This window comes from Bubalus bubalis, chromosome 10 (assembly GCF_019923935.1).
Source record: "Bubalus bubalis isolate 160015118507 breed Murrah chromosome 10, NDDB_SH_1, whole genome shotgun sequence".
Taxonomy (NCBI): domain Eukaryota; kingdom Metazoa; phylum Chordata; class Mammalia; order Artiodactyla; family Bovidae; genus Bubalus; species Bubalus bubalis.
In genome coordinates, this window is record NC_059166.1 from 23928595 (window position 1) to 23941794 (window position 13200).

The 13200-nt window shown below is 40.5% G+C and overlaps 1 non-coding gene across 1 annotated transcript; it reads left to right on the top strand.

Annotated features, from left to right (window-relative positions):
• Window positions 1–2427: 2427 nt before the first annotated feature.
• On the top strand, window positions 2428–2534 carry LOC112587676. Its single transcript, XR_003112176.3, has one exon. It is a non-coding gene; the product is annotated as a U6 spliceosomal RNA (small nuclear RNA).
• The last annotated feature ends 10666 nt before the right edge of the window (window positions 2535–13200 follow it).

Here is a 13200-nt window from a genome sequence, read left to right on the forward strand (position 1 = left end):
TCCATGAGTGAGATCTCAGAATTAAAATATCTATTTTGAGGCCAACCGGTAACTATAAACTCCAGTGTAAACAAATCCTGCTTGGTGGGGAAAGATGGCAAGAATGAGCAGGAGTGGTATTTTGGAATGCCTGTTTCTTTCTTTCCAAACTTATACCAGGAAGACTTGCCAATTGTTTAGGTCCACTATGCACCATTCAACATTTTGGACATGGACATGTTTAGGATAAGTTATACCAGAATGCTCCCTTTTCATTTTTATTTTCTGTAAAGTTCCAGGAAAAAAATTTTCTTAATTTTTTTTTTAGTCATATTAAATAAGATGTCAAAAATCTCTAAGGAATGTAAACCTTGGAAAGTATAGAAGGCCCAGAGCCAACCCTTATACTTCTTGCCATCTCACCTCCTCCCAAGAAAAGTATAGCATTGCTTCCAGATTTGGTAGACTCTGTACTGGGGGACCCTCCTGAGAAGGTGGCAGGGAGAGAGTCGGAGTTTGAAGAAACAGCACTTGTCGGGTATTTGTGAGATTCAAAATATTAGTCCTAGTCTTAGAAGGAATAGAAACAAGCCATCATCCTTGCCACCATCAAGCAAGATCTCTGTTAAATTGGGTGAAGAGTGAAAGTGTTAGTTACTTAATTGTGTCTGACTCTTTGTGATGAACTACAGCCCACCAGGCTCCTCTGTCCATGGAATTCTCTAGGCAAGAATATTGGAGTGGTTGCCATTCCCTTCTCCATGGGATCTTCTTGCCTCAGGGATCCAACTCTGGTCTCTTGCATTGCAGGCAGATCCTTTACCATCTAAGCCACCAGGGAAGCCTGTGGTGGGTTTTCAAGGCACAGTTGTGTAACATATAACTCTTACTGCTTATCTCTGTGCATTTCTGTCTGACTCAAGATTTAGAAGAGGGTTGACAGTATGAAGCATGTGAGTCTCCTCAGCTCCTTTCCAGTTCTTGATGGATGTCAGTAGTCAGGCTTGTCCTTTTTCTCAAGAGGCAGCAATGTCAGCAAGTTCAAATCTGTGCTTTGCTACTTCCTAGTTCTGTGGCCTTGGATAAGTTATGGGAGGATAACTGCTGGAACAAACAGCCCCCAAGTTTCAGGGGCTGCATGCACAAGTAGTCTATTTTAAACTCATAGCAAGTTTTCCAGATTAGTAAGTGGCTTTCCTTTAAGCAACGATTTAGGGTAAGCTTGGTAAACTAAAGTCTGTGACTGAATTTGGCCTGCTGCACATGTTTTGTACAACAAATTAGCTAAGAATAGTTCTTACATTTTCCTTTATTATTTTCCAATCTTATTTATTTTAGACTGAAGGAAAATTGCTTCACAATATTTTGTGTTGGCCTCTGCCATACATCAGCATGAGTAAATCATGTTTTTAAATTACCCCATTTTAACTGTTTGTAGACATAAATAGCTACATAATATCTGCAGTTCTGTGCTTCTTGGTCCTCAAAGGTATTCACTGTTTGGTATTTTACAGAAAAAAATCTGTTGTTCCTCGATTTAGGGCCCAAAGTGCCATGTAACTTATGGCTTCACCATCTTCAACAGGAAGCTTCCAGAGCCCATTCATTACACAAGAAGGATGGATGGTACATGGGAGAATTTAATGAGCCAGGCCCAGAAGTGCTGTGCACCATTCCCCAGCCATGCTCTCACAGCCAGAACTCAGACACTTGGCCACACCTAGCCTCAAAAGAGGCTGAAAAATGTAGCCCAGCTGCCTAACCAGGAAGCAAAAGAGAGGAGATGGATATTAGTTGGCTAGTCTCTGCCACCGCAGATTACATAACTTCTCTATGTCTCTGATTCAGCTTGTGTGAAATGGGAATAATAAAATTTTAAAGAGAATTAAATGAACAGGGCCTGGAATAACACAAATGCTGTGTAAGCGTTTACTATTATTTCTCTTTGCCTGCAGGTGAGAAATCTTGATTTCCTTCTTGACATCTACTGTCTGGAATATACAAGCAATCACATCAATGTCCAATTGATCTGTAATACTCTCAGATGTGTCCTCTTCTCTAATATGCCACTGTTTTAAAATGTAGTTTTACTGTTATTAAGGTTCAGCAAGGCCAAAGGATCAGGAGACAATTGCCAGAAAAGATTAGCTTGCTATACTCACAGAAGAGGGGCATACCACTGCATGGGGAGGCCACACAGCTAAGCTCTGGGGTTTGTCAGGAGGCAAAGGAGGGAGGATAGAACATGGTGGAAGCCTTTATTGTGATTTCCACTGGAAGGAATGGGCAAAGCAGGGTTAGCAAGTTTAGGATTAGCTAGTTGCAGAATCTCAGTGGGCCCTGGGGTTGTCTGGTTGTACGGTACCTGGCCTTGGGGTGACTAGGGTAGGTGGATGCTGGCCCAGACTGTAAGAGCTTGATTTTTTTTTTTTTTTAAAAGGCAATTTGGTGCTCGCTTCGGCAGCACATATACTAAAATTGGAACAATACAGAGAAGATTAGCATGGCCCCTGCGCAAGGATGACATGCAAATTCGTGAAGCGTTCCATATTTTTAAATAGACATTTCTCCAAAGAAGACATACAGATGGCTAACAAACACATGAAAAGATGCTCAACATCACTCATTATCAGAGAAATGCAAATCAAAACCACTATGAGGTACCATTTCACACCAGTCAGAATGGCTGCGATCCAAAAGTCTACAAGTAATAAATGCTGGAGAGGGTGTGGAGAAAAGGGAACCCTCTTCCACTGTTGGTGGGAATGCAAACTAGTATAGCCACTATGGAGAACAGTGTGGAGATTCCTTAAAAAACTGGAAATAGACCTGCCTTATGATCCAGCAATCCCACTGCTGGGCATACACACTGAGGAAACCAGAAGAGAAAGAGACACGAGCACCCCAATGTTCATCGCAGCACTGTTTATAATAGCCAGGACACGGAAGCAACCTAGATGTCCATCAGCAGATGAATGGATAAGAAAGCTGTGGTACATATACACAATGGAGTATTATTCAGCCATTAAAAAGAATACATTTGAATCAGTTCTAATGAGGTGGATGAAACTGGAGCCTATTATACAGAGTGAAGTAAGCCAGAAAGAAAAACACCAATACAGTATACTAACGCATATATATGGAATTTAGAAAGATGGTAACAATAACCCTGTGTACGAGACAGCAAAAGAGACACTGATGTATAGAACAGTCTTATGGACTCTGTGGGAGAGGGAGAGGGTGGGAAGATTTGGGAGAATGGCATTGAAACATGTAAAATATCATGTATGAAATGAGTTGCCAGTCCAGGTTCGATGCACGATACTGGATGCTTGGGGCTGGTGCACTGGGATGACCCAGAGGGATGGAATGGGGAGGGAGGAGGGAGGAGGGTTTAGGATGGGGAACACATCTATACCTGTGGTGGATTCATTTTGATATTTGGCAAATCTAATACAGTTATGTAAAGTTTAAAAATAAAATAAAATTTAAAAAAAAAAGAAAGAAAAAAAACGTAACAATTATTTTCTGTCAAAAAAAAAAAAAAAAGGCAATTTGGCTCTGAACAGTTTGGTTTTCATATAAAGCTATGCTTGAAGGCTAGTTGTTGACAATCTCTAGGGATTAGCTAATCCTGGGAAGGGCAGTCCCCCAGGGTCAACCAGCACCAGATGCCCAAGTATCAGAATATAGAAAGTGAAAAGACCTGGTTAACACAGCCTCTGTCTTGGACTGGATGGCTTGCAATGCTCTTCTATCTCTCTTACCCATGTGAATAAGCCTTTCTCCCGCAGGCAGAGTGACCTTCTGAAAGCCAGAAGGTCACTGTACCACCAGACAGCTTAAAATGATGCAGGAGTTTCCCAATGCCCTTGGAAGGAAGGTCAAGGTCATTCTCACTGCCGTACTGCCCTAGTGTGCAGACCTCTCTTCTGGTCTCTTCCCCTGTGCTCTGCTCAGGCAGACTGGCACATCAGTTTCCCCAGTGTTCCTTGTTCCTCCACCTACTGGGCCCTTGCACCTGCTCTACTTTCTGCCCCTAAAGCTATTCCTTGTTCTGTGGCTTCCCCTCTATCTCTGTTCAATACATACTTCAAATTTCATTCCAGATTCACTTCCTTAGAAAAATGTATGATCTTCCAGACATACACATGCATTCTGTGATTAATTTCTTGGGTGCAAAGTGGCAAAGTTGATAAATATTAACCTTTGGAATTTGACTAAATGGATTCAAATCCCACCTTCATCACTTCTCCCCTGTTAGAACTTAAGTTATTTAATCGCTCTAAACTCAGTTTCCCCTCTCATGGCATAGGGATAACAATAGGAACATTCTCCTGGGCTTCTTGGTAGGATTAAGATAATATATCTATAATGTTTAATAATCTCTAAGACTTAGATGTTTCATATTAAAATTTCCTATTAAGCCTCAGAATTCTTTGTAACCTACAATTCTTGGCAGCTACTAGCAATTAGTCAGGACTCAAGTTGAGACCATTTTCATATCCCTGATTAAGAGAATGGTTTCTTAATTAGTATCAATCACTTCAGAAGGTTAATATAAGCTAATTAATAATTTAGATACTGTTATGGAAATGACATTTGCTCACCACGGGCACCAAAATGGTTTTTTTTTTTTTTTTGCTTATCTATCATGACATATAAATTATCCTTTTTTTTATTAACTGAGTTCTGCATATTGAGAATAGAGAGAAAATAAACATAACATATGATGAGAACATAACTTGCCTTTTCTCACTTTCTGCAGATGAAATTTCATTTTGACCCTTGAATTCCTTCTAATAAAGTCTTACTTCTGTTAGGGTGAAAGAGTGAGGTATGATGTATGTGTTCATGCGTGAGTGTGTGCTAAGTTGCTCAGTCGTGTCCAACTCTTTGCGACCCCGTGGACTGGAGCCCACCAGGCTCCTCTGTCCATGGGGATTCTCCAGGCAAGAATACTGGAGTGGGTTGCCATGCCCTCCTCCAGGGAATCTTTCTGACCCAGGGATCAAACCCATATCTCATGCAGCTACTGCATTGCAGGCGGATTCTTTACAGCCATGGGGGAAGCCTGAATGTATTCATATATCGGTACAAAGATTAGATTTGATCAACTGGGTTGCCCAGAGCTAGGAGTGAAGGGAAGGCCTAACTTCAAAGGGCCATGAAGGAGTTTTTGGAGGTAACTGAATGGTTCTATACCTTTATTGTGGTGCTGCTGGTGCTCACTTTCTCAGTTGCATTTGATCTGTTGTGACCTTATGGACTCTAGCCTGCCAGGCTCCTCTGACCGTGGAATTTTCCCAGCAAGAACACTGGAAATGGTTGCCATTTCCGATTGCAGGGAATCTTCTGGACCCAGGGATCGCAGCTTTGTCTCTTGAATCTCCTGCATTGGCAGGTAGATTCTTTACCACTGTGCCACCTAGGAAGCCCATTGTTTATGGTAATAGTTATACAACTATTAATACATACATTTGTTAAAATTCATGGTTTTATACATTAAAAAGGCAAGTTTTACTCCATACAAATTATATCATAATTTTTTAAAAAAAGAAAGATTAGCTTGACAATTCAGTGTTTTCTTAAGCATAGGAAATGTTAGACATCCCATTATTGAAAAGACCAAGATTAGTATATTTGTTTCCTCACAAAATCATGATCCAATGATAATTTCAAGTTTTAAAACTAACTATGAAATAGCTTAGTTACAGGTAAGTAAATGTTGTCCTTGCCATGGAGACAGTATGGGATGCTGCAAAGTGAGTAGCAGGGGAGTGAAATACGCAGGACATAGAAACTAAAGAAGACCTCCCAGAAGCTACACTTTTACCTAAATGCATGGAACTTGGAAAAGTCTAGACTTTTTGTAAAAACAGTGAGAACCCCTTTATATTGGTACAACTGCTGCCATGTGAAGACTTGTAAGGTGCAAACTGGCTCATCACTAGGTATTCACTACACAGCACAGTGCCCGCTGTCAGCGCCGAAACGCCTCACAGCCTGCTAATTAGAGCGTGCTGAACTTGGAATTTTGCTTTTATTTTTGATGGGTAGAAGAGGGTTTTGTTATAATAGCGTCCTTTTCATTATAGGGAACTGGAATGCAAAAGTAGGAAGTCAAGAAACACCTGGAGTAACAGGCAAATTTGGCCTTGGAATACGGAATGAAGCAGGGCAAAGACTAATAGAGTTTTGCCAAGAAAATGCACTGGTCATAACAAACACCCTCTTCGAACAAACAAGAGAAGACTCGGTACATGGACATCACCAGATGGTCAACACCAAAATCAGATTGATTATATTCTTTGCAGGCAAAGATGGAGAAGCTCTATACCATCAGCAAAAACAAGACTAGGAGCTGACTGTGGCTCAGACCATGAACTCCTTATTGCCAAATTCAGACTTAAATTGAAGAAAGTAGGGAAAACCACTAGACCATTCAGGTATGACCTAAATCAAATCCCTTCTAATTATACAGTGGAAGTGAGAAATAGATTTAAGGGCCTAGATCTGATAGATAGAGTGCCTGATGAACTATGGAATGAGGTTTGTGACATTGTACAGGAGACAGGGATCAAGACCATCCCTATGGAAAAGAAATGCAAAAAAGCAAAATGGCTGTCTGGGGAGGCCTTACAAATAGCTGTGAAAAGAAGAGAAGCAAAAAGCAAAGGAGAAAAGAAAGATATAAACATCTGAATGCAGAGTTCCAAAGAATAGCAAGAAGAGATAAGAAAGCCTTCTTCAGTGATCAATGCAAAGAAATAGAGGAAAACAATAGAATGGGAAAGACTAGGGATCTCTTCAAGAAAATCAGAGATACCAAAGGAACATTTCATGCAAAGATGAGCTCGATAAAGGAGAGAAATGGTATGGACCTAACAGAAGCAGAAGATATTAAGAAGAGATGGCAAGAATACACAGAACTGTACAAAAAAGATCTTCACGACCCAGATAATCATGACGGTGTGATCACTCACCTAGAGCCAGACATCCTGGAATGTGAAGTCAAGTGGGCCTTAGAAAGCATCACTATGATCAAAGCTAGTAGAGGTGATGGAATTCCAGTTGAGCTATTCCAAATCCTGAAAGATGATGCTGTGAAAGTGCTGCACTCAATATGCCAGCAAATTTGGAAAACTCAGCAGTGGCCACAGGACTGGAAAAGGTCAGTTTTCATTCCAATCCCAAAGAAAGGCAATGCCAAAGAATGCTCAAACTACCACACAATTGTACTCATCTCACACGCTAGGAAAGTAATGCTCAAAATTCTCCAAGCCAGGCTTCAGCAATATGTGAACCACGAACTTCCTGATGTTCAAGCTGGTTTTAGAAAAGGCAGAGGAACCAGAGATCAAATTGCCAACATCTGCTGGGTCATGGAAAAAGCAAGAGAGTTCCAGAAAAACATCTATTTCTGTTTTATTGACTATGCCAAAGCCTTTGACTGTGTGGATCACAATAAACTGTGGAAAATTCTGAAAGAGATGGGAATACCAGACCACCTGATCTGCCTCTTGAGAAACCTATATGCAGGTCAGGAAGCAACAGTTAGAACTGGACATGGAACAACAGACTGGTTCCAAATAGGAAAAGGAGTTCGTCAAGGCTGTATATTGTCACCCTGCTTATTTAACTTATATGCAGAGTACATCATGAGAAATGCTGGACTGGAAGAAACACAAACTGGAATCAAGAGTGCCGGGAGAAATATCAATAACCTCAGATATGCAGATGACATCACCCCTATGGCATAAAGTGAAGAGCAACTCAAAAGCCTCTTGATGAAAGTGAAAGTGGAGAGTGAAAAAGTTGGCTTAAAGCTCAACATTCAGAAAATGAAGATCATTGCATCCGGTACCATCACTTCATGGGAACTAGATGGGGAAACAGTGGAAACAGTGTCAGACTTTATTTTTCTGGGCTCCGAAATCACTACAAATGGTGACTGCAGCCATGAAATTAAAAGATGCTTACTCCTTGGAAGCAAAGTTATGACCAACCTAGATAGCATATTGAAAAGCAGAGACATTACTTTGCCAACAAAGGTCCATCTAGTCAAGGCTATGGTTTTTCCTGTGGTCATGTATGGATGTGAGATTTGGACTGTGAAGAAAGCTGAGCACCGAAGAATTGATGCTTTTGAACTGTGGTGTTGGAGAAGACTCTTGAGAGTCCCTTGGACTGCAAGGAGATCCAACCAGCCCATTCTGAAGGAGATCAGCCCTGGGATTTCTTTGGAAGAAATGATGCTAAAGCTGAAACTCCAGTACTTTGGCCACCTCATGCGAAGAGTTGACTCATTGGAAAAGACTCTGATGCTGGGAGGGATTGGGGGCAGGAGGATAAGGGGACAACAGAGGATGAGATGGCTGGATGGCATCACTGACTCGATGGACGTGAGTCTGAGTGAACTCTGGGAGTTGGTGATGGACAGGGAGGCCTGGCGTGCTGCGATTCATGGGGTTGCAAAGAGTCGGACACGACTGAGCGACTGATCTGATCTGATCTAACCCTAGGGAATGTATGGAGTGAATGCCTTCTACAGAAACACACGGCTTCTTGAGAAGTATGAGTCATCAATCGAACCATAGGTATGGGAAAAAAACCCAAAACCCTCCCAAACTAAATCAAAATGTTAAAAGTTGGTACCTATCCTGAGGCAAATGCTGTCATTGTTATTTCTAACGATGTCTACTCCTTTGAGGAGACCTTACCTCTGACAATCATGAGCTCTTTTTCTGGTTAAAAATAAAGGACCTGTTTTAATGTTCGAAGGTGTGACATCAGCCCCCTCTCCCCAGTTTCCCTGGAGCAATCTGTCTATAAACTATTGACAGGTTATTTCTTGCATTGTTAAAAATGTATTGGCACTTTACTAGTTTCCAGCTATTATACTAGATATTTGGAATTGAAGGACCTGTTACCAAAAGGTTTTCTTACTACTACTATACCTATTGGATTTTTTACATTAATTAGGTCAGCCTAATTTAATTTTTGGATGGAAAGAATAACTTTAAAAATCTTTCTCTTTATCCACTAGAATTGCTCTTAACTTCTCTGTTATAACAATCTATATTTGATACTCATCTGTAACATTGTAATATTTACCATTGAAATTCTTGTCACAAACTAGAAAAGCCTATGTAATATGAATAAAAAGCAAATCACTAATAAGTTAAGAATTTTACTTTTAAAGCTTTGGGTGCTATAGGGACTTAAACATTTATTCATTTACTCAAAACTTTTTTAGGAACAGTTACCATATGCTAGGCATATAACTTACACATAATTTACCATATGCTGGGCAGTGTTTTAGATATCAGAGTTAGAGGAGTAAACAGACGCACGAGGCCATTGCCCTTCTCAAATGTATGTCCCAGTGAGGTGTAATAAACAAGTAAAGGAGTGAGTAACCATGGTTCGGTTCAGAGAGAAAAGTGAAATAGTGCAACATGACTATTGTCCTTCAGGAAGAGGTATGCTAGGAAGTGACATCTGATAAAAACACCTGAGCCATGAGAGGGAGTGGCCGTGTGAAGAGTGTGCAAGTGTGAAGTTCTATGGAGAGAATGCACTTGAACTCTTTTTTTTTTTAATTAAAATTTTTAATTGGAGGATGATTGCTTTACAATGTGTTTACAATAGCTTCTGCTGTACAACAATGTGAATCAGCTATAAGTCTACATATATCCCCACCCTCTTGAACCTCCTTCCACCCCCACCCCATCCCACCCCTCTAGCTCATCACAGTACCGAGCTGAGCTCCCTACGGCAGCTTCCTGCTAGCTATTGATTTTACACATGGCAATGTATATATGTTCCAGTGCTTCTCTCTCAATTCACCCCACCTTCTCTTTCCCCTGCTGTGTCCACAAATCAGTTCTCTATGTCTGCATCTCTATTCCTGCCCTGCAAAGAGGTTCATCTGTGCCATTTTCTAGATTCCATATATATGAGTTAATAGGCAATATTTTTCTCTTTCTGACTTGGACTCCTCTAGGAGCTTCTAGGAGCTGCTTCCTGCCCAGCAGGCCAAGTGAGGAAAGTAAGATTCATCCTGAGTGCAGGGGAAACTATTTTGGACACAATTTCAAATTTACAGGAAATTTAGGTTAAGAAGTTCAAGGAATATGCATTTCACTCATTTATTATTGACATTTTGCTCAATTTCCTTCCTTTATTATTGATTATCTCTCTTCTTCTCAAAAACATTTTTTATTTGAAGTATTTGAGAGAAAATTTCATACATCATGGCTTTAGAATGCTGCAATGTGTATTTCCTAACAAAACGGCTATTTCCTGTTGTGAGGACTAATTTTAGGTGTCAACTTGACTCAGTCATGGGGTGCTCAGATATTTGATCAAACATGATTCTGGGTGTTTCTGTGAGAGTGTTTTGCATGAGATTAATATTTAAGTCAATAGATGGCATAAAGCAAATGGCCCTCTCTAGTGTTGGTGGGCCTCATCCAATCAGTTAAGGCCACTATAGAAAAGAAAATGGCTGACTCTCCCCAGAGTAAGAGAGATTTTTCCTGCCTGATGGACTTTAAACGAACATTTTCCTGCTTTCAGACTCAAACTGAACCATTGGTTCTTCCTGGGCCTTAAACCTTTGGATTGGAACTACCCCATCAGCTCTTCTGGGTTTTTAGCTTGCTGACTTGCTCTTGGGAATTGCCAGCTTTCATAATTGTGTGAATAAATCCCTTATCTATCTATCAATCTATCAGCTATGTATCTCCTATTAGTTTTTTTCTCTGAAGAACCTTGACTAATTCTCCATACAGAAAAGACCTTGATGCTGGGAAAGATTGAAGGCGGGAGGAGAAGGGGATGACAGAGAATGAGATGGTTGGATGGCATCACTGACTCAATAGACATGAGTTTGAGTAAACTCCAGGAGTTGGTGATGGACAGGGAGGCCTGGCGTGCTGCAGTCCATGGGGTCGCAAAGAATCGGACATGACTTGAGCAACTGAACTCAACTGAACTGAACAACAAAATAGTTATCAACTTAAGTAACGTTTAGCACTAATATAGTACATTTATCCTAACTACCATCTGTATTCCAATTGCATTAGTAAAGTCAGTGATAACATCTTATTGCATATTTTCTCTTCCAATACAGGATCCAGTCTAGGATCACATATGTACTCAGTTTTCGCATCTTAATTCCTTTGATTTGTAATACTTCTTCAGCCTTTGTTCTGCTTTTATGACTACTGACAGGTTGGAAGCAGGCATTCTCCCAACCTGTGTCCTCATCCCTACCCCAACCACCCCTTTTTAATAGATCAATCCCCATTTTGAGGTTTGTCTAACATTTCCCCATTATTAGATTCAGGTTAAGCATTCTTGTCAGGAATGTCACAGAACGAATGCTGGCTCTTCTCAGAATATCCTATTTAAAGACACTCAATGTCCATCTGCTTTGTTCATGATATTAGTTTTAATCACTCAGTCAAGGTGTTATCCAGTTTTCCATTGTATAGTTACATTTTCTCCTTGCTATTAACAAGCAATCATGAAGATATACTGATCCTTTAAAAAAATTAATTTATTTATTTTAACTGCAGGCTAATCACTTTACAATATTTAGTGGGTTTTGCCATACATTGACATGAATCAGCCATGGTTGTATCCTTATCAAAATTTATTCCCTAGATTTATCCTTTCTTGATGATCCTTGTCTGAATTTCTTTTTACTGCAATGTTTTCAAAATGATGGTTTTCCATATCTAGAACTCACCATACATTTACAGCATTCTACTGTTAGTAAAACTCCCCTTCTCCTTTATTCCTTGATTCATGATTTATCATCAGTATGGACTTGTGGATTCCTATTGTTTAATGGTTTATGGTTAATTACAGCTCTGAATTATTTTACTATTTCTCAAATTGTCCCAGGGAAAGTTCCTTCAAATTTTTCACTTTGTTCTTGTGACAAGTCTTTGTCATTTTTGAGGCAACATTTCCTTAATCTTTCATGTGAAGAGAAAACTTGTATCTTGTATTTCCCTTACCCAGCCCAGTAAACAATCATTTCTCTGAGATCCCTGATTCCTTTGCATGGAGGTGGTGTCAGAAGTCCAGTTCTAGCTGGGAAATGTGATCATTTTGCTACTGGGAGTGTCATTGCTCCCAAGGTTCTTTCAGCAGATAGAACCAGGAAATGTGTGTATTTGTCCAAATCCATGCATGCATACAATACGTACATATATTCAAACACAAACACATTTTAGAAATCACAAGTCTGCATCAAAATCTCCAGATATCCATTTTCTCAAGGTCTCTCCTGCCTTTAGCAGGGTAATAGTAAGAGGTCAAAATATCTTTGTACGTTTCTGCAGACATAGACGATCCTCCAGGGCAAGTGTGGAAGCAGGGAGACCAATTAGGAGCCGTTGCAGCAGTTCAGGGGATGAATGATGGTGACTCGGACTAGGTTTAGGGAGGAGTAATCAAACATATTTTTAAAAATTATTTATTTATTTATGTTTGGCTGTGCTGGGTCTTCATTGCTGTGCAGGTTTTCTCTAGTTGTGGCAAGCGGTAGCTACTCTTCGTTGCAGCATGCAGTCTTCTCAATGTGGTGGTTTCCCTTGTTGCAGAGCATGGGCACACGGACTTCAGTAGTTGTGGCTCCCGGGCTTCAGATCACAGGATCAGTAGTTGGGACACATGGGCTTAGTTGTTCCACAGCATGTGGGATCTTCCCGGATCAAGGATCAAGCCTGTGTCTCCTGCATTGGCAGGAGGATTCTTTACCACTGAGCCACCAGAGAAACCCCAGACTTATTCCAAAGGTACAGGTTGTGCTGTAAGGACACACTGTGGCAGCAGAGAAATGGAAAGAAACCATGCATTACTCTGAGAGATTTAATCTCAGCTGTGGATATGATTTAATTGGCTCAGCAGCATTGATTTGACACTTAAGGAGTAGAAAAATAGCCTTTATTAGTAGATCCATACAGGATGCGGAAGTGAGAACACATTTCTATGACCACAGAAGGCCCCTCAAACCTTGAGTCCATCAGTGGGAAAATATTTTTAAAAAGCTAACATTTAAATACCTCCTTTACCCACTTCAGGGAAGTGTTTGGGATACAGGAATCCTGGAGCGGGGCGCTGTGTGGCTGAGGGAAATATGCTGATATTCCCAATATGAAAAAGTTCCAGATGCAAAGCAAGAAAACCAGCTTGCTTCCC